The 25,408-nt window shown below is 35.5% G+C and overlaps 1 long non-coding RNA gene across 1 annotated transcript in view; it reads left to right on the forward strand.

Annotated features, from left to right (window-relative positions):
- The window catches only part of LOC109270685 (uncharacterized), a 202,317-nt gene extending 177,216 nt beyond the window's left edge, over positions 1-25,101 (forward strand). The window contains exons 3-4 of the long non-coding RNA XR_002081638.2: positions 22,247-22,314; positions 23,444-25,101. This is a non-coding gene — a long non-coding RNA (uncharacterized LOC109270685). The remainder of the gene's footprint in view (positions 1-22,246; positions 22,315-23,443) is intronic.
- Positions 25,102-25,408: the final 307 nt, after the last annotated feature.

The raw sequence follows: 25,408 nt of genomic DNA on the forward strand, positions 1-25,408 counted from the left end.
TTAATTGTTTAAACTTTTGCATTTAATTTTACATTACATTCATTTTATATTATCAATATAGATGGTTTAAATCATCTATTTTGTAATTTAATTTCTCTTTGTCTCATCTTTCTTTTTTTTCTGCTTCATTTTGAATTACTTAAATATTTGTATTTTACCTCCTTTGTTGGCTCATTAGCCATACCTATATGTTTAATATTTTTAGTGATTGCTCTAGGGTTACAATATACATTTTAATTTCTTACAATCTACTGTGAAATAATGGTTTGCCACTTCTGTATAACAGAACTATTTTACAATAATGTACTTTTGTTTCCCCTTCCTAACCTTTGTGCTACTGTTATCAAACATTTACTTCTATATAGTTACAAACCCCACAATACAATTATATTTACTTTAAACTAGAAGCCAGCAAGCTTTTTCTATAAGGGTCCATATGGTAAGCCATATGGTTGCTACTCCTCAACTCAGCCATCAGCAATACACAGTACTTAAAGAAAGAGTGAGCTTGGCTATTTTCCAGTGAAACTTTATATTCCAAAACAGAAACCATTCTGGTTCTGGGGCCATAGTTTGCTGACCATTGCTCTAAACAATTATTTACCTCTAAAGAGGTAAAAAGTAAAAAAACAGAATTTTTGTATTTACTTGCATTTTAAACTTTCCTTTACTCTCCATTTTCTTCCAGAGATCCATGTTCCCATCTGCTATCATTTTTCTTCTCCAGAAGAACTTGGTTTAACATTTTTTTTTTTTAGTTTACATCTTCTGGGAATTGAATTCCTTAGCTTTTGTTTATCTGTAAATGTTTTTATTTCATTTTCGTATGTAAAGGTTATTTTTGCTCGATGTAGAATTCCAAGTTCACAGTTTTCTACACCTACTCCCACCCTCAAAGCGCCTTAAAGACACTATATTTTTTGTGGCTTCATTGATTTTGAAGAGAAATCAGGACTTAACTGTTTTCTCTGTCTACTTGTCTGTAATATATCTTCTTTTTCCTCTAGTTACTTTTAAGATTTTCTTACTGCTATTTTCAACAACTTGATTATGTTTTCCCTTGGTATGGTTTCCTTTGGGTTAATCTTGCTTAAATTTATTGAGCCTTTTACATGGGTGGCTTTGCACTTTTCATCAAGTATGGAAAATCTTCAACCAGTACTCCAGCAAACATATTTTTATGCCTTTCCTTATTTTCCAGGGATTCTAATTGTACATATGTTAGATCAGTTGCTATTGTCCCATGTGTCATACAGGCTCAGTTCATTTTTTCTCACTTTTTTCTTTTTGTGCATCGGTTTGGTTGTTTTCAACTGCTGTATCTTTAGTCATTCTCCTTTTAACCTCATCTAGTGATTTTTTTCATTTTGAATATTGTATCCTTCAACTATAGAATTTTTATTTGGTTATTTTTTATATCTTCCATTTCTTTCCTCATTATGTTCATGTTTTTTAGTCTTTGTACACATCAATAATAGCTATTTTAAAGTTCATGTATTGACATCATCTGTGTTGTTTCTAGGTCTTATATTTACTGATTTTTCTCTAGGTGTTCAGTCCCATTTACTTACTTCTTTACATATCTAGTGAGGGTTTTTTTTAATTGAATGAGTATTATGCTATTAAGTATAGATTGTGTTGTCTTCTGTTAAATTGTGTTAAACATGTATTATCAGGCAGCTAAATTACTTATAGATCAGTTTGATGCTTTTGAGGTTTGATTTTAAAAGCTGTTTTTGTCAGGGTACCTGGGTGGCTAAATCAGTAGAGCATCTGGCTTCAGCTCAGGTCGTGATCTTGTGGTTCCTGAGTTCAAGCCTGGAGCCTGTTTCAGATTCTGTGTCTTCCTCTCTCTCTCTGCCCCTCCCCCACTCATGCAGTCTCTCTCTCTCTCTCTCTCTCTCTCTCTCTCTCTCTCTCTCTCTCAAAAATAAACAAACATTAAAATAATAAATAAATAAATAAATAAATAAATTTTTAAAGAGCTGTTTTGGTCATTCTAAAGTAGTCTTCACTTAAGAGTTAAGTTAGCCCTACTGCTACCTCAGGCATGATCCTTGTGAGGGCTTTACTGAATGTTCTGCATGGTCAACAAGTTTCTCTGTGCTAACTGGTCAGAATTTTGATATCTTCCAGTCTTGTGTGAGCTCTGAGAATTGTTGAGTTTATAGTTTCCTGGTAGTTCTTTTCCTGGTCCTATGGAGTTTCACCCTATGCATTACCAGTTTAGTATTTGGCCAAAGACTCTAGGGGAAAAAGTGCCAGAGCCCTCTGGGAGTCTTTAAGATCTTTCAGGAATCTGTAAGTTTAAAACTACTGTAAAATTATACCAGGGCCCATAAGTTCAAAACTAATTTTATAATTATACTAAGATATTTACCTTTCTACTCTGACTAGGTAGTATATAGTAGTGTTTTCCAGAGGTTACGTGATATGTAATACTGCAATAGATTGAACTTAGGAGCAGATATGGCTTCTCTGAATCTGAAGTCAGAAAATAAAGAGAATTTAAAAAAAAAAAAAGTAAAACAATGCTACTATTCTTGTCCTGTTTTTTGTTTTTACAAATTCTAGTTATTTTTCATAGAAATATGTTATATATGGCTTTTGTATCTACATGAATTGATAAATATAAATATTTTAGAAATTTACATTTTAATGTTTTGTTTTTATTTTAACTTATTTATCTTGAGAGAGAAACAGAGTGCACAAGCAGGGGAGGGGCAGAGAGAGAGAGGGAGAGAGAGAATCCCAAACAGGCTCTGCACTGTCAGTGCAGAGCCCGATGCAGGGCTCAATCCCATGAACTCTGAGATCATGACCTGAGCCAAAGTTAAGAGTTGGACGCTTAACCGACTGAGCCACTCAGGCACCCCACATTTTAATTTCTAATAAACTAAGTATTGATAGATATAATACATATAAGTAAACTCTCTTTGAGGTCCTTAATTTTTAAGACACTTAAAGGGGTTCTGAGACTGAAAAGTTTGAGACTCTAGGGAATGATTAGGCAACTTTTTGGATTTCTTTCTCATTGGGTCACTCTCTTCTTGGGTACTCTGCAAAAATTCCAGGCACTTTGGCTTCCCTAAACTTTTTGCTCTGTTTCCTAAACTTCATGAAACTGTCTGGCTTTGTTTGGTGTCTTCTCCCAGGGCTCTGGTGTGGAAAGTGCCTCCAACTAGAAAGTTGGGATGATTTGGGGCTTGCTTTATTTGTTTCCCTCTCTTAAGAATAATAATTCTTTGCTGCCTTTTATCCAGGGTCTGTAATGAGTTGTTTCCTATATTTTGTCCAGTTTTTCCACAATCACCCCAGTTTTCTCTCTGGAGGCACTTTCCGGACCATAACCTAGGGAGGAGGAATGAAGCAGAATATGGGCAAAAGGCAGATCTGATACCAGTTACTCATTGGTCATCCAAAGAAGTTAAATGCTTTTATTTTTTTTTAATTTTTTTTTAATGTTTATTTATTGAGACAGAGCATGAATGGGGGAGGGTCAGAGAGAGAGGGAGACACAGAATCTGAAACAGGCTCCAGGCTCTGAGCTGTCAGCACAGAGCCCGATGCGGGGCTTGAACTCACGGACCGCGAGATCATGACCTGAGCCGAAGTCAGACGCTTAACCAACTGAGCCATCCAGGCGCCCCATAAATGCTTTTAAATGAACCATCTAATTTAATTCTCACAAGAACACTACAGGTGAGAATCATAATTTTTTTCCCATTTTAATAGAACAGAAATGGAAATTTTGTGAAAGCAGGCTGTGCTTCAACCAGATCCTGAGCCCTGTCAGTCAAATTTCAAAGACTTAAACTCTATACCGTGAGCGCCTTCCATTGATTAAACTAGTAAAAAAAAATTTTTAATGAAATAACATAGAGTCTGAAGGAAAGGCTTCACTGAGATGATGATGTTGAAGGAGGTGATGAGTAAATCATAAAAACATCTAGTGGTATACCAAGAAGAGGACACGGCATTGGCAAAGCTTTGAGGTAGGAGTCTGAGGCAAGTTTAAAAAAAAAATTTTTTTTTTAACGTTTATTTATTTTTGAGACAGAGAGAGACAGAGCATGAACAGGGGAGGGGCAGAGAGAGAGGGAGACACAGAATCTGAAACAGGCTCCAGGCTCTGAGCAGTCAGCACAGAGCCCGACGCGGGGCTCGAACTCAGGGACCACGAGATCATGACCTGAGCTGAAGTCGGCCGCTTAACCGACCGAGCCACCCAGGCGCCCCTCTGAGGCAAGTTTAAGGAGGCCACCATGAGGAGTAGAGCATCGCAGGGAGAGAGCAGTCATAGGTGAGATCTTTGAGGAGGTGGAGGACCCGGTTGTATAGAGCTCTGTAAAATCTGTGTTTCTCACTGAGTGAGATGAGACCTCTCTAGAGGTTTTTTTTTTTTTTTTTTTTAATATTTTTTTAACGTTTATTTATTTTTGAGACAGAGAGAGACAGAGCATGAACGGGGGAGGGGCAGAGAGAGGGAGACACAGAATCTGAAACAAGCTCCAGGCTCTGAGCCATCAGCCCAGAGCCCGACGCGGGGCTCGAACTCACGGACCGGGAGATCGTGACCTGAGCTGAAGTCGGATGCTTAACCGACTGAGCCACCCAGGCGCCCCTCTCTAGAGGTTTTTAAGCAGAGGAGTGACACGAAAAGACGATTATGGCTATTATGCTAAAAAAATATACTATTACAAATTTGATGTATTTAAAAATAAATGGTCATGCACACATGCGCATAAACACACACCAGAGTTTAGTTACACTGTCATCTACAGTTAATCATATGCTGGTGCTCACTTTACACACAGGCCATTTTGGCTGATCCACTCACCTCTTGGAATCTTTTGTTTGCAAACATTGCCTGAGGATCCGTATCTTTCTCTGAGGATTAACTCTATAGAACACAGCTTGTCCCTTCTTACCATGTGTACATGGGAATTATCTGCCTTAAAGCTACAGCTTTCCCTGAGACCTACTGGGAATGAGACAGTGCCTTCTGTTTCAGTTTACAGAGAGAAACCTGACATTCATGGTCATTCTTTAGAGACGATAGCTTTATCCTGATACTTAATTTTTCCTAGGGACAAACAAGGAAAAGGAAGTACAGCCTTTCTTTAAAGGGCAAAATGAAAAAAAGAAACAAAAAACAAAACAAAACAAAACAAAAACACAGAAAAAATCTATGATCTTCAGTTGTCTGTGGACATTTGGCTTATATAGTTGTTAACAATTGGCTTTGGGAATTACAGATTTAGTTTGTGCTGTTTATTTTCACAGAAGTGAATTTAACTTTATCAGATTGAGTTGAAAACCCTTAAGACACAAGAAATTGATTCTCAAACCTACTAATTTACTATCTTCATTAACACATCTCCTTTATAATAGATCTTTATACCTTGGGTCCAAGATAGTAAAAGCTGGTTGTCAGTCCTGTTACTCATCTTGGGTTTATTTTTCGATACTACACACAAATGAGTATTAGTTGCCCTTTGGAACTCTGGTTCTCAAGTGTGCAAATACAGAAACTGAGTCTTAATAAATGCCTTCAGAACAGTACCAAATAGCAAAAACTTATAGCTGTTATTTTCTGCAATAGAATTTTGATCTATAAGATTATTGGAAGAGATCTTAACATTGTGGTGTATTATCGTTTGAGTCACAAAGTAGGACTCTCGTACTCTTTGACTTTGACTTTTTAAAAGCTGTTAGATTTTGCTCTGTTAAATTTTGCATTGATTAAATTCACTTAGGCATACTTACTTTTCCCCCACTGAAAATTAAAGAATACTATAAATAACACCTATGCCAACACAAAATTGCCATATTGAAAATATCCTAGGAGTCTGACTCCTCACAACAGAAGGATTAAAGAATGCACTGTGGCTATGTTGTCATTCCAGAAAACATCCCAGTTTCCCTTTAATACCTATACACTTAATATCCATTTATTTGTTTAAATTGCTTTAAAACTTTTTTTTTCTTGAAGCAGCATTTGCTGAAACGTTACTATGTTATGTCAAGTAATCAATCCACTGTTTGATTTCATTTCGTCATGGGTGTTCTAGGTTTACCACTTCTAAACTTCAAGAGATACCCCTAATTATAGGATTTGGTAAATCAGCTTTCATCCTATTGAGAACGTTTATTATCCTCATTTCTCCAGACCAAAGCATCCTCATCATTTCCAGTGTGTCTCCCAGTTCATTAGCCCCATTGACTTTAGTGACATTTAATGTTGTATTTTTTAGGTACCAGATCTATGCATAGACTATCAAGCATGGGGACACCATAGTTTGATGTAAGAAGTTACTTACAAGGGGACTCATTCTCATTTACCATGCCTTCTCAATGGTTCCAGCATTTTATTTTTAATTACAGTTTTGGTTGCTGCAACACACTGAGCCAAACTCTTCAGGGAACACTTAGTAACCACTTAAGAAGAAAAGCACTCATTAACATAATGGATTATTTTTTAGCTTCTAAAGTTTGAATCACCTTAATTAGTTAATGTTTTTGTCAGTTTGTTTCTGATATTCATTTTTTGTCTCTTTAGCCTGTAGATTCATTTCTGACAGAAATGAACTTTGAATTTTTACATTTTATTTTAACCAATTGAGCTACTTTTTTGATAAGACATTTAAAATAGTATTATAACTCTATATGCACTCATCCATACCTAATATACACAAAGTAAATTGAATTTCCTTGATACCTCCCATGTTAGGAAAACTTTAGAAGGGAAAATTTCACATTAAAAAAAATTTTTTTAATAAAAAAATGGGGCACTTATGTGACTCAGTCAGTTAAGCATCCGACTTCTACTCAGGTCATGATCTTGCTTGCGAGTTCGAGCCCTGTGTCAGGCTCTGTTCTAACAGCTCAGAGCCTGGAGACTGCTTTGGATTCTGTGTCTTCCTCTCTCTCTGACCCTCCCCCACTTGCACTCTGTCTCTCTCTCTCAAAAATAAATAAACATTAAAAAAAAACATTTAAAGAAGGGAAAATTTCAGAGAACAGTGGCTTTTGTTATTTAATAGAGTGATTTGCCTTAAAATATGGTATCTTTATTTCTACTTGAAAGATAAAGTTATTCCCAACTATTAGCCAATCAATATTGTCTTCAGTTACATTCAATTACAATACCAACTCAGTGTTCACTTTATCCTCTATATCATCCATTTTTATTATACTGGCAGTGCTGAATTTTGAGATACAAGCAGCTTTTCTCTATTGATGAGAATTGGGGGAATGAGGAAATTTACACACCAAAAATAGTTAAGTTATTCTTTCTCACAAAGAAGCCTTTGAATCATGTTCTAGAAAGTATCTGAATGTAATCAAATAGATTTTCTCTCTGTGATATAATCTTATAGAAACTACCTAGGAATTGTTATACATAAAAAATGGTGAGGTTATGGGCAGGAGCATCAGTGGTTCAGTTTTTACAAACAAACTGCCTAGTGCTTTCTCTTCTGAATAGGCACAAAGGATTTGAGCTGTAATTTTATTTGACTTACAATGTGTATGTTGTTCAATTTACAGACAGCAAGTGGAACTTCAAACTCAATTATGTAGAAACCAAATGATTGTTTAAATTTGAAGGCAGAGAACAGAAAGGAATAGAATTCCAAATTAGTGTATCCAGAGCACATAGATGCTGTGACTTTCACAAAGTCAAGAAGAGATGACTTCCTCTGACATTTAAAATTATGAACACTTTTAGGATCTCGACCAGTCATTCTCATAAAGGATGAAAAAGAACCCATCCTCCCAGCTAGTTAGTGCATGAAAAAAAAGGTATATCATCAATTTATCCAAGAAAGAGCCAACATTTCACTAATAGCATCCTATTATGTCTAACTCTAGAATGACTTTGGATAGGCAGATTATATTCTCCACTTCTCGCAGAGAATATATAGACTCAAGTTTTATCCACTTAAAGCTTTTTTCTCTCTTCACAATACCATTATCCAAACTGGATTGAAATACAATTTTATGAGGAAAAAAAAATTCACAATTTCTAACTGAGGGATGATTTTGTGGACAAAAAAAGTTCAGGATTCTAATTTTAAAAAGAGATTGGGGAAAGAAGGTGATTGTATGGAACGAATATTGATCTAGGAAATAGGAGGCCCAAGTTTTAATCCTTATTCTGTTGTTAATTAACTGTGTGAACATGAATGAATCACTTACCCACCTTCAGCTCAATTGCCTCTTTTCTGATCTAAAGGGATTAGATTAGGTGATCTGATCTCTAATATATATAATTCTGTAAGGAAGGGATAGATATCTTTCTTCAAAATCCCATAGCCTTATTTATCTAGTAAGAAAAGAAAAGAAAATGAGGTAAGTTATGTGGGTATCTAGTTCTAACATCTATTAGTTTCGAACTGTATCCATAAAGTCCTTGCATAAAAGTTCTGCGTGCTTTGCAGTCCTTTCCCCTGTATTAGTGGTGGAAGGATCAAAGCAGAAGTAAACATTTTGTTCACTGAAGGCCTTTAGCAAATACAACAGCCTGAGTTGGTGTGACATTGCTGGCTACCGTGTCCTGTTTTGCTAGTCTGGAAATTTGTAGCTAACTTAGGGATTTTATAAAGCATTTGCACTCCCCATTCTTTATCAATCACTGACAGACTCATTGTTTTATAATGTACTTCTCAGCAAGCTGTTTGCGACTCATCGCCTGCCTTGCTTTATAGTCTATAAATATTTAATTCTTTAATAAACTGCTTATATGTAATATAAAATGACTGATGCTATTCTCCCTTCCCTCTTTTAATAGTGCTACTATTTGCAAAACAATTCTTATTTTTTTTCTGAACAGCAATATGTTTCATAAATGTTTGACTTTCCTTTTTCTAAGTAGCAATTTATTCTGGGAGGTTGGTCGAATGACAGGCAGAAAAACAGCCCCTTGCTCCTGAGAGTCCAGCATAACTCTTCCCTTACCCTCACCCCTACCAAGCTGCAAATTGATGAGGTAAAGAAGATGGACTTTGGAATTGTAACAGAGAGCAATCGCTTGTCTCTCTATAGACCCAATGTGCAAAACAGCCTTTAAATCTGTAGACTAAATGTATGCTTACAATGAGCAAACATGGTTCTCTCTTTGCTTTGACATCCTTTGTCTAGGGGAATCATAAAAGATAGTCAAAGATAATATACCAACACCTTAGTGTTCTTGTTCTCTTTATAACTGTGTACTTTATTTTTGAATGTTGGCTGATTTGCTTTCTGTGCCATGAAATGATTTTCAATATTTAATGACTCATTTTTTAAATCGGATAAGTCAGACATGTATTGAGTGCTTATTGTGTGCCCTGCGCAGCTGTTAGGATGTTTTCAAGCAAGCTACTATTGTTTTTCCTTGATATTTAATATAATTTATGAACCCCTAAAATGGTGAACTCCTTTGGGGGAGGACATAGAGGATGAATTGGACAATGCTTGAACAAATAATGTTTCTTCAGTGCCTACTACTAATCAGATACATGTATTATCCTATGGCAGTAACTCTTTTCTGCATTTTTTAGCATGCTACCTTCACTTAGTGTATATTCTGAATTTTCTACTAGAACCTAGTATATTTAATCTGGAAAAGGCATGAGGAGATTGGAGGTAGAACATTTGTTTACAACTTAAAAAATCTTGTTTGTATCTACTTCTGCCATGTACTAGCTATTTTAGATTTTCACCAGTCTTTCATATCTGTAATATGAGCATAATAAAAATATATAGTTTATATGAACACCTATATAATGGACCTTCAAATAATGTTAATTCTCTACCTAAATGTTCTCAAGAAGAACATCAAGACAAAATCAAAATGAGCAAGTGTTATTAATGCAAAGAAGTCATTAATTTTATGTAAATAGGACATATAATTTCAGTTGTTTAATAATAATTATGGGTTACTTTAAGCAATAAATACTTTAAATTGAGGCTCCTTGTTTAATTGAGAGCACACATTTGTGAGGAGACTCATTAGGGTCTTTTACTCTGGAACAGGTTTTTTTATGCAAAACTTGTTTGCAGGTCAAGCTTTTATCCTTGTTCTCATAATCAGTATGATAAATCTAAGATAATTTTCTTATACATGTCACATCATTCCAGCCTCATGTTCCATGCACTCTGCCCCATTTTATCTACTATTCCTTATTTCACAAATACTGTCCATTTTTTTTCTTTCATTCAACATTGACATCCCACATGTACTTCCATTTTACTCTTCCTAAGACAAAATTACCTGTGGTGCTATTGGTATAGCTTTCTACCCTATTGAAACATTGTAAATTCAAACCTGTGTGCATGTCATGCCAGATTCCTTAATGAGTTCCATTTCCCTTGGTTGTACTATCTAATTTGCTTCTGAAACAGATTTTTACTTCTACTTCTCTTCCTGACTTCATCTATATCAGACCAGTCATTGTCTCATATCTAATCACTTCCTTTGCATATTTTTATTGAAATGTGATAATGTCAGTGAGAAAATGTAGATAATTTTAATAATAGTAGCTAGTATTATTATCATTATTAACGATTGAGTTCCTACTGTATGCTAGGTCTTGCTTTAGGATATATAAATGTTTTCCCTTAATCTTATTTTACTAGGTTAGAATTTCAAGTTCACAGGTGAGGAAAATAAAGCATATATAAGTTAAGTAACTTGCTCAAGGACGCACAGCTAGTAAGTAAATAAAACTAGGATTCTAACAGAGGTCTTAATGACTCTAAAGCCTGTGGTTGGCCATATGGCCTTTTGAGAAGCTCAGCATAACAAGGGCTGTTTTATATTATAAAAATTATATGGGGCGCCTGGGTGGCTCCGTCGATTAGGCACCCGACTTTGCCTCAGGTCATGATCTCATGGTTTGTTAGTTCGAACCCACATCAGGCTCTGTGCTGACAGCTCAGAGCCTGGAGCCTGCTTCAGCTTCTGTGTCTCCCTCTCTCTCTGCCCCTCCCCCTCTCGCACTCTGTCTCTCTCAAAAATAAAACATTAAAAAAAATTTATATTATAAAAATTACAGGCATAGTGTCTTTTCCCATTTTAAGAGCATCATTATTCATAGAACGAAATGCCTTAGAAGGTGATGCCTTTCTTTTCAAAGAAACCATATGTATCAAGGTACTTTGTACATTGTAAAGTTCTAGATAAATATAAGGTATAATTATAATTGTAGTAATGAATTTGAAGCACCTTTATTATAACCTTGTCAATAAATATGGCGTTCTTATACCAAATAAAGGTGTATCTTACTCTTTGTAACAAAAGTTTTTCTGAAAAATTATAAATAATTAAAAAAATTTTTAAAACATAATACCATTTTCAGTGTATAAAAGAGCTTATTATTTCTGGGTGAATCCTATAACAAAGTAAAGAATTAGTTTGTAATATGACAAATTGCCTAATTATCTGCTTTCAATGTTGAATTTTTTAGCATGAAATTTTTTAAAGCAAGATTCTCTTAAATAATGTCTACTGACATGTAGAATCTCTTGAAATAATTGCCACAAGACACCATGGAAAAGCTGCTAACATATTTTTGAGGTCATAAACCATCATAATTAGAGCTACACATTACAGAATCCTAGCTTTATGTTAATCCATAATCTGAACTATTATGTCTGCACATCGATGTACACTAAAATATCGACAACCAGACATGTTTCATTAGAAAAAAAATATTAAGTCCTTGTCTATATTTCATTAGGAAAAAAGTTAAGTACCTGTCTATAAATCAGTTCAAGTATTTTATGTATGCTGTGAACACATATACAAGCACAATACTTAGACTATTATGAGAGGCCAGGTGATTTCTGTATTATCTCTCATTCATCTTCAAAAAACATAACATCTAATTCTATTAAAATAGTATTTTTCAATTTTATTCTAAAAACCCAATAAAAACTTTTATATCTTTTTTGTTAATTAATTCTCAATATAGGACACCCATCACTTTATAAATTCCTTATGCTGCATTCATTAAATTAGCCATTTATTTTAATCTTCTGAATAACACTATTCCTGTTTCATGCAAAGTTATGAAATATATGTATTATATATGTATCTATCTGGACATGTAAACAAACAAAGGCATTGTGCTAATGAATTAAAAGTCATGTTGTTAATCCCTAATATCTTCATTATCACAAACTGCACTCCTTACTTTTGTTATAGCATTCATTAATAACTATTATGACAATAGGGGGCAGAATTTGAGTGGAAACATGGTAGAAAACATTTGGGTAAGCATAAAAAGAGATGTCAGAAATAAGCATAAAATTAGGTATTGCTTAGGGCAGACATTCTACAATTTCTTTGGCCAAGTAAAGATAATATATCTAGCAATCCTGGTTCAGATCCTTTAAAAAGTGCAAACTTATGATATAATGATCATATAGAGTCAACTGTTCGATTGCATGCCCAAAGTCTCATTATACTGAAAGTAGAATTTCTGATAGATTCATGGTTTGCCTTGCTAATAATTTGCATCCTCAGTAGATGGGAGAAATGATAGGAAGACTAATTATGTGAACTTAATTTTGATCAACAAGTGAGAACTTCTCAGAGAGGTAAAAAAAAAAAAAAAAAAAAGAAATAATAACCCTGGAAGAAAGTAGTCATTTAATCTTAGAGCTTAAAATATCCAAGAATGATGAATATTGGACATAATCAGACATATGCCCTACAGCTACCTGTCCAATAAGTTAGCTCCTTTGATTAAAATTAAATGAAACTAAAGATTCAGTTTTCAGTTGTTACTAGCCAGTGGCTACCCTATTAGACATCACAATTCCATCATTGCAGAAAGTTCTTTTGGGCAATGTTATCCTGGACTTCAGGAAGACAGATTTTTAAATATTTAGATTAAGGATACATAGAACTTTAGGGACATCATCTCTAAAAAGGTAACTCAAGAGTGGCTGCACCAATTTGCATTCCCACCAACAGTGCAAGAGAGTCTTAAAAACTGAGAACAAACTGAGGGTTGATGGGGGGTGGAAGGGAGGGGAGGGTGGGTGATGGGTATTGAGGAGGGCACCTTTTGGGATGAGCACTGGGTGTTGTATGGAAACCAATTTGACAATAAATTTCATATATTGAAAAATTTAAAAATAAAAATAAATAAATAAATAAATAAATAAAAAGGTAACTCAAGAAAAATAGGAGGACCTACAAACACTAAAATTGCACCTGACACCTATCACATTATATTGTAATTGGCTTATTGCCTATATTGCATACCAGTCTTTAAGTCAGGATTATGTCTTTTTGTTTAACTGAGTCTGAGACATACTAAGTACATTAGTAAGAACTTAGTAATTGATTAATAAAATTTAAAAATCATCAGGGAAAAGGCTAAGGGGATAAAGGAGCGCAATGTGATTTCATAGGGATCTATTTGATTATTTTAGATAATAAATGAATATAAAAGATAGAAGAATGGGCATATAAAGGAGAGAATTTGGGAGTTTTTAGGGAAAAGTAAAAGGGAGACTTTCAGGATTTTGACATTCTATTAAGGAATTACTAAAAGAGATAATAGGAGGGATTGAGAGAGAGAAAATGAATTATTCTTTATTTTTTTCTCTGTAAATAAGAATGAACTTTAGATAGGAAAGGACAAGAATAAGAAGATATATTACTTTCAAAGGTACTATGATTTTGCAGCTGAGCTTGTGTAACTTTATCTGCAGTTGGGCTTGAGGAATTACACATTTTTGAGAAAATAGGCAGATTGGGAGAGGTGCCAATAGCCTGAATAAAAGGAAAAAAAATCGTTCCTAATTTTCAAAAATGTTGAGTTTCATTGTGAAATCAGTTATTTAAAAGTTATTTTGTAAACACTTGGAAAAGGGAATTTTGATCACTAGGAGTAAATTCAAGTTCACAAAGAACAAAGACCCTCACTTCCTTTTTTGATAGCATTATTTCAAAAGAATTCTGTAATACAGTATATTTCAAACTTTCAGTTTTCCTTGTTTAAGATAAGATGCTAAGAAGCAGATCAGAAAGTTACTGAGAGCTAAATAGAGCTTTCAGCATTCTTAAAGTGCTAGGAAGACAAAAATTGGAGTTCAAGAGCTGTCAAGGAAATGTGATCTAGGAGATAAGGTGAACCAGATGTACACTTTACAAAGACAACAGTCTAACTTTAAATCAACTTATTCACTTACTGGATTGAGGTGATCTGCCCTTGCTTTGCCTTTCTGCTTTAGATGATACGGTACATTTTCTTCAGAGGAAGATAGCATCATCCAGAGCCTCTAAAACTTTCACACACACAATATTTGGCATTCATTTAATAATTTCCAGAAATATCAAGAAACGGGAACAAAAGAGGGGGTAAACAAAAAGCAAACAGTAGAAACAGACCCGTACAGTAAACCAGATACTGGAGTTTTGAGAAATAGCTATTTACCCCTAAAATGATACTTTGGAGAACAAAAGAACTGCATCTCACGAAAAAAATCAAACAAATTCTGGAACTGAAAAACATAATAACTGAAATTAAGGCACCTATAACTAGGTTTAACAGCAGATTGGAAACAGATGAAGACAGGATTATTATATGATCAGTTAAAAAAATTCAAGCCAAAGCATAAAGAGATAAAAATATGGAAAATAAACACCATAAAATACATGAGACATATTAAAAATGTCTAACACAGTTGTAATTGGAATCCTACAAGGAAAAGAGAGATTGTAATAAAAACAGTATTTAAACTGATAAGAACAACAGTTTCCAAAAGGGAGGAAAAAATAGCAAGCCACAGATAACCCAGGCACAATATATACAAAGAAAAGCATATCCACCTAGGCACATCTGTAAAACTGCTGAAAGTGAAAAATGAAGAGAAAACCTTAAATGAATGTAAAGACGTATTATTTCACAGAAGCAACAATACGACTGACTGCTGACTTCTCAACAGAAATGATGGGGACCCAAAGCAAATGGAATGACATCTTTAAAATACTGAAAGAAAAGAACTGCCAATCTAGAATTCTATACTCAGTGAAACTATCCTTCAGAACTGAAGATGAATTAATTTTTTAGACAAACAAGAACTGAGAGAACTTATGAGCAGCAGACTTGTCCTAAAATACCAAAGTGAGTTCTTCAGATAGAAGAAAAGCATTCCCAGAAGGGAACATGGAAATGAAGGAAGGAACAAAGCATGATGCACAAGGCATATATGTTGGTGAGTTTAAATGAATTTTAACTGCACAGTAAAATAACTAAAATATCTTGTGAGATTTAAAATACATTAACAATTAAAATGCATGTTAGCAGTAAACATAAAAGGTGGGAGGGAGTCAACAAAATGAGACTAAAGTTGTAATATTGTCTGGGAAGTGGTAAAAGCAGTAATTTATAATAAATAGACTATAGTAAGTCAGGGATGCATGTTGTAATGTTTAGGGTAACAATTAATAGCAAAATAATGTATTACTAATAAGCTAACAGAAGAAAATGGAATAAGAAAAATTTTTTTATTAATGTCAAGGAATACAAAAAAGGAGTGGAAGAACATAAATCAGGTATAACAAGTAGGAAACAAATAATGTGATATGTATATAATTTAAAGTATATCAGTAATTACATTAAACATAAATGGACTCAATTCTGTTAAAAGACAAAATTGTTAGATTGGACTAAAGCATAATGTATCAAGAAAAACAACAAAAAAGGAGGTAAAATCCAACTAAAAAAAAAGTTGAAGGTAACAAGATTTTAAAAATCCAACTATACCAAAATATAACTAGAAGAGTTATATTACCATTAGACAAAGTAGATTTTAAGATAAGATATAAAGGTGTATATGGCATAATTATTAAAGGGTCAGTTAAACAGAATATTCTTAATTTGTGTGCATTTAATAACATAGTCACAAAATATATGAACCAAAAATTGGCAAAACTAAAAAAAATGTACACAGATTCACATTTTGGTGTAAGACTTTAACACATCTTTCTTGTCATAACCAATAAAACAAATATAGAGCAAACAAAAAAATCAGTAAGAATATAGGTAAACTAAACAACATAATTATCCAACATAACTTAGTTATATGTGGAATACTGCATCTAACAATGGCAGGATTCATTTATTTCAAGTAGACATTTGCCCAAATTGACCATAAAACAAGTCTGAAAAACAGTCAAAAGGTTTAAATCATTCAAAGTAGACTATCATGACAGAAATCTGGAAAGCAAGAATAAGAAACTAAAAATCAATTAATAGTAAGATAACTAAAAATTTTGTGAATCCTCAGAGGCATGGAATTTAAGCCATAAACTTCTGAATAACACATAGGCTGAACAGGAAATTATGGTGTAAATTGGGAAATACTTTGAACCAAGGGAAAATGATAATTTGACATGTGAAAACCTGATAATTACATCTAAAACTATGCTTAGAGGGAACAGTATAGCCTTTAAACAAACGTTTAAAAAGAAAAATAGGCTGAAAGTCAATGATATAAATACCTCCTCAGAAAATCAGAAATAGAATAGAAAGGAAACCTAAAGAAAGTAGAAGAAAAAAGATAAGAACAGAAGATAATAGAAATCAACTGTATAATCAAGGAAATCAATAGCAGAATATCTTCTCAAGTACACATGAAATTTCAAAAAGATAGACTATATATTGGTCCATAAAACAAGCCTTAAATTGAAATTTACAGAATATATCCCCTGAATGCAGTGGTATTAAATTAGAAATCCACAGTAATAAGATGCCTATAAAATAACCAGATATTTGGAAATAAGCAACATACTTCCAAATAGCATAAGTGCCCAAGGAGAAATTGCAAGAGAAATTGTGTTTTTAATCTCAAATAAATGATAATGAATATACATCTTATTAAAGCATGTGGGGTGCAACTAAAGCAATCCTTAGAGGGAGGTATATAGTTCTACATATCTATGTTAGAAAAAAAAAAGTGTAAAATTTATTATCAAAGATTCAACATTGTGAATCTAAAGAGAAAGAAATTAAACCCAAAGTAAGCAGAAGAAAGGAAGTTATAAAATTAGGAGTAGACATCAAAGAAAAATCAACAGACAGAAGTTGATTCTTTGAAAAGATTAATAAAAGTGATTTATAAAAGACCAAGAAAAAAGGGAAGAAAACAGAAATCACCAATACACATGAAAAGGGACATTACTAAAATTGTGACAGGCAAATGTAGGGTAATACCAGGACATTATGAACACCTTTGTTCTGATCAATCTGATAATTAAGATGAAACGGATAAATTGCTTAAAAAACAAAACTTGTAAAAATTGACATAAGAAACTGAAAATCTGAAGATCTAAATCATTTTCTTAAAAATCAAATCTATGATTGGAAAATTGCCCCACAATCTGCAGCCCCAGTAGTTTCACTGGTATATCTATCCAACATTCAACAATAAAATGATAGCAATCTTACACCAACTCTTTCAGGGTATAGAGGAGGACACTTTCCAACTAATTCCATAAAGCCAACATGACCCTAATAACAATACCAAACAAAGTCATTTCAAGGAAAGAAAATTATAGACCAATATCTCTCATGAGCATGGATTCAAAAAATCCTTAACAAAAAAATATTAGCAGGTCAAATATGCAATGTACTTATATACATATATATATGATTGATAGTTTGGTCCCTCAATCAATCAATCATGACCAAGTAGTGTTTGTCCCAGGATTGCAAGGTTGGTTTAACATAAAAATCAGTCACTGCAGTTCACCATGCCAGTAACTTTAAGCTGTTAATTTGTTTCAACAGAGGCAGAAAAGATATTTGACACAATTTAACAACCATTCATGATTTTAGAACAGTTCTTAGCAAGTTAGCAAGAAGGAAACCTTTTTCACTTGATAAAGATATCTGTCTGAATGATGAAAGACTGCATTTTTTCTCCCCTAAGTTCAGGAACAAGGCAATGATGTCCCTTAAGGTTGGAAGCACGGCAAAAATGTGCATTGCCCCCACATACCACTTCTATTCAGCATGGTGATAGATGTCCTCACCAATAAAATAAGGCAAGCTAAAGACAAAATTAATGGACATGGTTACTGGAAATGAAGACATTAAGCAATCTATTCACAGATGAAATTATTGCATTTTTTTAAAATTCTAAGTTACCTTTCAAAAACTGCATTGTGTATACAAAAACATGGGAGGGAAAATATATTAATATCTTATTAATATCTGGGTATACCATAGTATACCTGGAAGGAAAAACAAGAGACCAATAAAAGTATTACCAATTGGGGGTGAGGTTAGAAACTCATGTCTAGAGGAGGGACTGGAGAGAGAATTTCTCCTTTCTACATTACTTAAATTATTAATATTTTAAAAATAATATTTTACCTATTCAAAGAATCACTTTTTTTGAAAAACACTAAAAGTTGGCATTGTCCTGTAAACATGGTAAATAATGAGCATCTCTCGGTTATTATAGCCATCCTCTCAGTTCCCATACACCAACCATTATAGAACTCTTATCAGATTATAGATCCCATGCAACGTAATCATCATTTCAGAATTACACATACAATTTTTAAGAAAACTTTTCAAGAATCTATTATGAACTGCATTAATATAAGCTATAGTTTAACTTTTGATTGCTGATAAGTTGCGGTCTATCCACCATGGAAACATATTAAATGCTTTCTCATTAAACTTTTATATGCATCACTATTTAGTAAAGACTGAATGTTATTTCCCTCCTTATTTCTCTCAAATACCAACCAATACACTTGAAATAACAGTAACATAGCAACAATAAAATACAGTATTTAGTGCTTACGTGCAAACACAATGCTAAATTCTTTACATGCATTGTTTCAATATTTAACAGACATAATTCTGTCAACAAAGATGGAAAAGATAAGAGGTTAAAGGCCTGGCTCAGATTCAGATTAAATAGCCATTCTCCACATAATCATTAAGTCCTTGTACTCTAGTTTGTTATGCTGTACCTCTTGAGAATCGTATCACAGAATTTGTGTGTGTGTGTTATAAAGAATACTCATAAATGGAGGTTTTGGAGATGAATGGATGAAGAGCAGCAAAATTTAGAACATGCTTACATGCTCATATATAAATAGAGACCGGTTCCAGGCTAACATTATGCATTCAAAGTAGAAATTTGTACAGATACACAGACTAGAGCAAAACTGTCTTTGTCTTTAGGTAATTTAAACAGAAGTATAAAATTGTTTTAACCTGAATTATCAAAGTAATTTGAACTATGTCCACCTGAGCAAGGAAGTGATGAATTCTCTTTATTTCTGACTGTGACTTCTTGCTTTGGTTTTCTTTATTAATCCTTTAAGGCTGTTAGTAATATTTGTAATACTTTATCAGTTCTGAATCAAACCAATAGGCCCTTTCACTATTTGTTCATTTCTATGCATTGTAAACATGCACTAATCCACACTAGTAATTTCAGCATTCTGAAACTGTTAGCAAACCACAGTAATCATTACCCTGATAATTAACCGGCATGAACAGTATCAGGCCTGCTTAAGCACCCAGATGATTCCATCTACTCTTTAGCAATGTATACTATGATAGCACCAAGAATTCCCCTCTGTCACAAATACCTGGACCAGGAGGCACTCTACTGCATCCCCAAATTAGGAGTAGCTGTGCTTTTGGCTTCCGAGCTCTTGACAGCTTGGTGGGGGACAGGCACCAAGTTGCCGCTGCTTTCCTCAGCCTCAGACCTAGAAGGGCCTGTCTCGGTGCTCATCTTGGTAAACCCTGATAGCTCCCTGCAACAGGAGCCCCCATCTGAGACTAACAAAGTAAGGATGGTTTCTGAAAACCTCCTGTACTATAAAACATTATGCTGTGGCTCTGAATATACTCCTCTTCGTATATTCTCTCTTCTCTCCCTTCCACATCCGTGCCCTTGTTTAGTTCCAGTTTCCATTAGAAATGCTATTTGGGCAGCAAATTTCACAGATTGGATCCATCTCGAAGCTGCCATGCAAAGAAAACACATCTGTCTGACTCTTCATTTAAAATAAGGAAAAAATTGAAATAGCAAAATGCTGTAGTCGCTCTGAGCTATTTCCTAATGAACCAGTTTGTCCCATGAGCTGTACTGAGGAGCTTCTTCTCCTCGGTGAGAACTCTTTATGCATATTAATATTATGCATGTTTTCCATGTGACTCCTTCTGACTTGCCCTCACCCCATCCTTTGAATTCATTTAAATAAAAATAATTTATGTGGACATTCCTTCAGTCAGGATTTTTTCTCCCCTTTTCTTAAAGACATTCATAATATTTCGTTGATGCTTTGCATCCAAACCGAGTCGTTATGCTTTTGCATATCATTAGGGCTTATAAAGAACAACAGCGACATCTGCATGTGCCGCAGCGCCAAGGAGATAGGAAAAATACCGAAAACAAACTCCGTATTGGCTTGGAGGCTGTCTGGCTCTCTGTCTCCCCAGCAGCCCCTGCCACCACTATGGATAGGAGTAATTGTACAGTGTAATCACATCATGCCTCATCTGAATATTCATAGCAGAGACAAAGCTTTGGAGGATAAGGGAGGAGTGGGGTAATTTAAATATAAAACAGCATCTCATTTCCAAATCAAGTTGTGCCAGTTAAACTGTGCACCAGGATTCAATATTAAACCAACATTGTTTTACAGTTTGGAAATTGGAAGTGAAGAAGATGATGGAGGAGAGAAAAGACTTGATAAAGAAGAGATGACATGATATTCTCATTCTTGACCATGGCAAAACAAAACAACACAACAACAACAGTGACAGAATAAAAATACTTAAAGTGATATTTGAAGAGTCACCAACAGTGGCTAACCAGCTGCTGTTTTACCAGGAATGAAACAGCCTATTGAGCAAGCTTTAAAAGCTCCCAATTAATATGTTGTGCATGTATTAGATCTACAAAGAACTCACTGTATTCCTCTCTCCCCACAAATCCCCCCAATACACATATATTCCCTAACCACCACCTTTCTTTCCTGTCGGGTGCAGGAGAAAAAGATCAGAGCTACAAAATAATTGACTAATTGCTTCAAAAGTGACAACATCCCCCTTAAAAGAAAGAACAAAAACAAACACATACAAAAAGGTGACTGTTCATTAAGGAAGGGATAAATTACCGATGGCTTCTTCATTCTCTTTAGTTCATTACCCCCCACAAGAAACAAATATAATCCACATGTTAATATTTCTTGTCTTCGTTGTCTTTTGTTTTAATATGATGCTCTTTATTGTTTTTTTTTTAACTGTTGGTATTTGTAGAAGCCTCTGCCACTGCATTCCCCAAAGAGCTACTAGTTTCAACCCACTGGAGTTTATATTCCTTTAATTGTCTAGTGCAGGAACATTTCTGCTGTTTTTAAAAATATACCGCTCTGCAGGAATTAGAAGAATCCAAGGTTGTATCCAACTTCAAAGGCTTCCAAGTCATAATGATTTTAGCAAAAGTAGAAGACAGATCATGGAACAAGTCCCTGTTTGAAGATAAGCATCATAGGGACCTTTTTTTCTTCCCTCTCTCCCCAACTTTGTACTTCTCCTGGCTCTGAATGCCCCTCGCTAACACGGTTTAATGATATGCAAATGAAATATGCATAAAACCATTCTACTGTATGATGATTAAACACTGGAGACATTAACAGCGGAGGCTTCACTCTTTGTAATAATCCTTCCCGACCATCCACTTTGATTGCGGAGTTATGGAAACCCATAGCAGTTGGCAGAGTGAAAGAACAAGAAGGAAGGAAAGACGCAGGGACACATCACCCATCTCGGTGCTTCTCCCACTCCAGGAGAGGTCCCCCCCTTTGTACTGCATTCCTATTGCTGTCTTTTGTAATCCATCCATGCAGTCGCACCAGAGCGATTAACGGAAAAAAACCTCTTTTCTCTTAATGTTTCAAAGCTCATTAGCCAAACGATTATTCCTCATTAACAGCGAAAGCTCATTCATTAAAAGGAAGAATATGCCCAAAAGATGCCAGCGCGGTTAATCCTGAGTCCCGTACTGGGCTGTAAATCCCATACTACTTGTATATTCCATGCGAAAGGGACACGCGCCAATCCACATTTAAAAAAAGAAAGAAAGAAAAAGAAAACAGTTTGTGTGTTTTGTAAAATCCACAAGAGCAGCAATTAATATTCCCATAGAATGACTTTATTTTTTTATTTTTTTTTTTTTTTTTGTCTCTCCCTTTTGTTTCCAGCGCCTGCCCCTGGCTCAGCGCCTGGTGCCAACAGAACACCTTTCAGGATCCACAGCAACGCAGACAACGTAAGTACCAGCTGTTTCCTGAAACCCTTTCTCAGATTTTTTTTTTAAACGACCACCTAAAACATAGAGAGAAACAAGCCTCTTTCCCCTTCTTTCCCCTTCTTCTCCCCTGCGTTATGCCACCAGGGTTTCCTAAGTAGCACCTTCCAAATCCCTCTGCCTTCAAGTTTGTGCATGTCTGTGTGGCATCCCTCCTCCTCCTTCACTCCCATAGTGGATCTTGTAAAAGGGCTTCAGATCGGCCCCATTCATCTCCCTGGTGATAGCAGTGAATGTAGATAAATCTGACTGCCTGCTTGCTGCTCGAGTATGATTTTTATTTTGTCTTCTGTGTATACCTGGGTCAAAAAGTGGGATTGTATGCACACACATACATGCACATACACACGTTTCCTTCTCTCTCCTTCTCTGTCCTCTCCTTTTTTCTCACACATGCATACATCCCACATATGTGTATATATGCATAAACATACATACCTATATACACACCCATACCTATAACAAAAATATATACATATCTAAATGTTTAATTTGTCTGAAAATAATGTGCATTTACATACACATACAGCCTTACAACTGTGTCTATATGCAATCGATAGGTGCCTATCTTTTAATTTATACCCATCTATATCTCCATTTAAATATCCCCTCTCTTCTCCCAGCAGAAGCTGTGTGCAATTGCAATCCAGGATTGTACAAGCCGTATTCTTTCCTTATGATTTCTCTTTGTAGACCTTTATGCTCCCTTCTCTGCCTTCTTCCGAGCTGTAGAATTGGCATCTTTCCCTGAGGTTTTCCGAATGGCAAGTGGCACCGGCTGTGGCATGCATTCACGCCGCTTCCTATGGCATTTCTCTTCCGATGTCTGCTTTTTCTCTTTGTTTGTTGTTGACTAGGCTGAATGGTGGGGTTTTTTTTAAGTTAATTATAAACGAAGTTGAATAGCAAACAAACCAACAGCTTGCCCAAAAAGAAAAAAACAGCCCGACACAAGCGCCTTCTGCTGCAACAGATGCCCAGATCACCCCTGGCATGGGCAAATGGGCACACGATTTTGGTGGTTGTTAATTTTTTCTGTTTGTTGCTGTATTTGTTGTTTGTTTTCCTTGTTTCCTTTTGATTTTTCAAGGAGTCCAAGATCCCGGCCTCTGCTTGGAACGGAACAGTGTCATGGCGGAGACGACGGCCTTTGTCTTGCTGGGTGTGAAAGCATCCGCTGTGCTGGCTCCACTGCGGCAGAATCAAGTTTAAAGGAAGAAAGTGATTAAAGTCAGCTTTGTGCCTCTTTGGTGTGGAAGACCCCCAAACCCCAAGTAGCCGAGTCCCTGGGTCCGAGGAAGGGCTCATAGTTGGAGCAGCCTAGGCTGTAATCCTGGCACTTGCGCCTTCGGTTGCTGCTTGCTGTTCGCTCCTGGGGGTCTGGATAATCTCCCTTGGCTTTACCGCACTGTCTGGCCCGCATACAGGGCCCTCGTAACATATACCCGCTGCTGCTATCACACGAAACTGTGGCGTTGCCCCTGAATGGATGGCACTGTGCCAACTCTTCTGCCATCCGCCCTTGCAGCTTTTTTCTTTCCTCCCTCCCTCCCCTTCTTCTCCTCCTCCTCCCGTCGACTTGACGTTAATTAACACACGGGTTAATTGATTTTAAAAGCCGAAGAATTACAGTTAACTTTTCCCACAGGGTACAGACGCCAGCCGCTTGGCACACTCTGCCTTTCACACTGGTGCAGGGGGGCAGGGAAAGCCCGCAGCAGAACTGGCAACTGCTGAGGGAACGTTGCCTGCTTATTGGAGTAGAGCCGATAGAAGTCGACGTGGTGCTGCCTCATCCTTACAGTATATATAGCCATTCGATATTTTGTTAAATAATCAAGCACACCCTTTCTTCTCCCTTCGTCTTCCAAAACAGGAAACCCCTTCAGAAGTTCTCATGGGGGAAAAATCCCTTCCCCTAGACCATTTATCTCATCTATAATATGTTTTTTTCCCAATAATAAGAAAATGCCGGGGGACTTTTTTTTTAAGTTACAAGGAGGAAGGCTACCCCTTCCCTAAATATCACATGTAAAGAAGCTATTTTTTTAAGGAAAAAGTTCCATAAAGTTTCTTTCTCTGTTATCCCAGTGTTTTGTTTTGTTCCCATTCCTCTTGACTCCGATGGGTGATTTATGGTGAAGGATTTCACTAAGAGAGTAGGTACATTGTAATTAAGAACAAAATTCGTATGAAGGCTCTTTTTGTTTGTAGGTTTGTAGATTTTGCTTTGTGTCCCCTTTACCCCTTATCCTGTAGAAAATGAAAGCAATTGATGCTGTAGTTGGGAAGGAGACAGGCAAAGCTGGAAACTTGATGCTTCCACCTTTTCATGCTTTCATTTTATTTCATTTTGTTTTTTAAAAGCATGCAGCAAGTGAAGCGACAAGAGGAATCCATTATGCAAATCATGTCACTTTGCATAATGTCTCATGACTGGAATATGCAAATGAGCTGTATAATTTATGAGTGCCAGTGTCTGTCTAAAAGTGTTTCACATAATTTACAAAGTAAGTCTGAGAGACATGGGGAAGGCAGCTCTTCCACCACCATTGCCAAGGAAGCTCTGTACGTTTTCCTACAAGTGCTCCCTGGTAATATTATCAAGTGCTATTTTTAAAGAAATTAAGGTTCCAAATATTCATGAAAGACGAAGATTTTCCTCTCACTCTCTTCACCCAAATTCTTTGCCTGAAAATTTACAAGAAACTAATAGATTGTAAAGCATTAATTTTTGGATTCAATTTGGGGGGTGGGGGAGGGAGTTGAGCCAAACTTTTGCGATTTGTATATGGATTTTCCTTTCAAAAGCAAGGAATGTCTTAGAGAAACAGACACCTTATCCATTTATCAGGATCTTTGAAGGCAATAAAGTGGAATTTCTCATTTTGGTTCGTTTTGTGTGTGCCCTGCTATGTGCAGCATTTTATAAATTATATTTTCTTGGATGTGTTAGGCATGTAATATGGAAACCAGATGCATTTAACATTCTTCTGAAGTTATAATTCTGCTTTCAGAGATGTCTTCACAAGAGAAATGCTAGTCATTAAAAACC

Source organism: Panthera pardus, unplaced genomic scaffold (genome assembly GCF_024362965.1).
Source record: "Panthera pardus isolate Hobbes unplaced genomic scaffold, ASM2436296v1 HiC_scaffold_19, whole genome shotgun sequence".
In the NCBI taxonomy this organism is placed as follows: domain Eukaryota; kingdom Metazoa; phylum Chordata; class Mammalia; order Carnivora; family Felidae; genus Panthera; species Panthera pardus.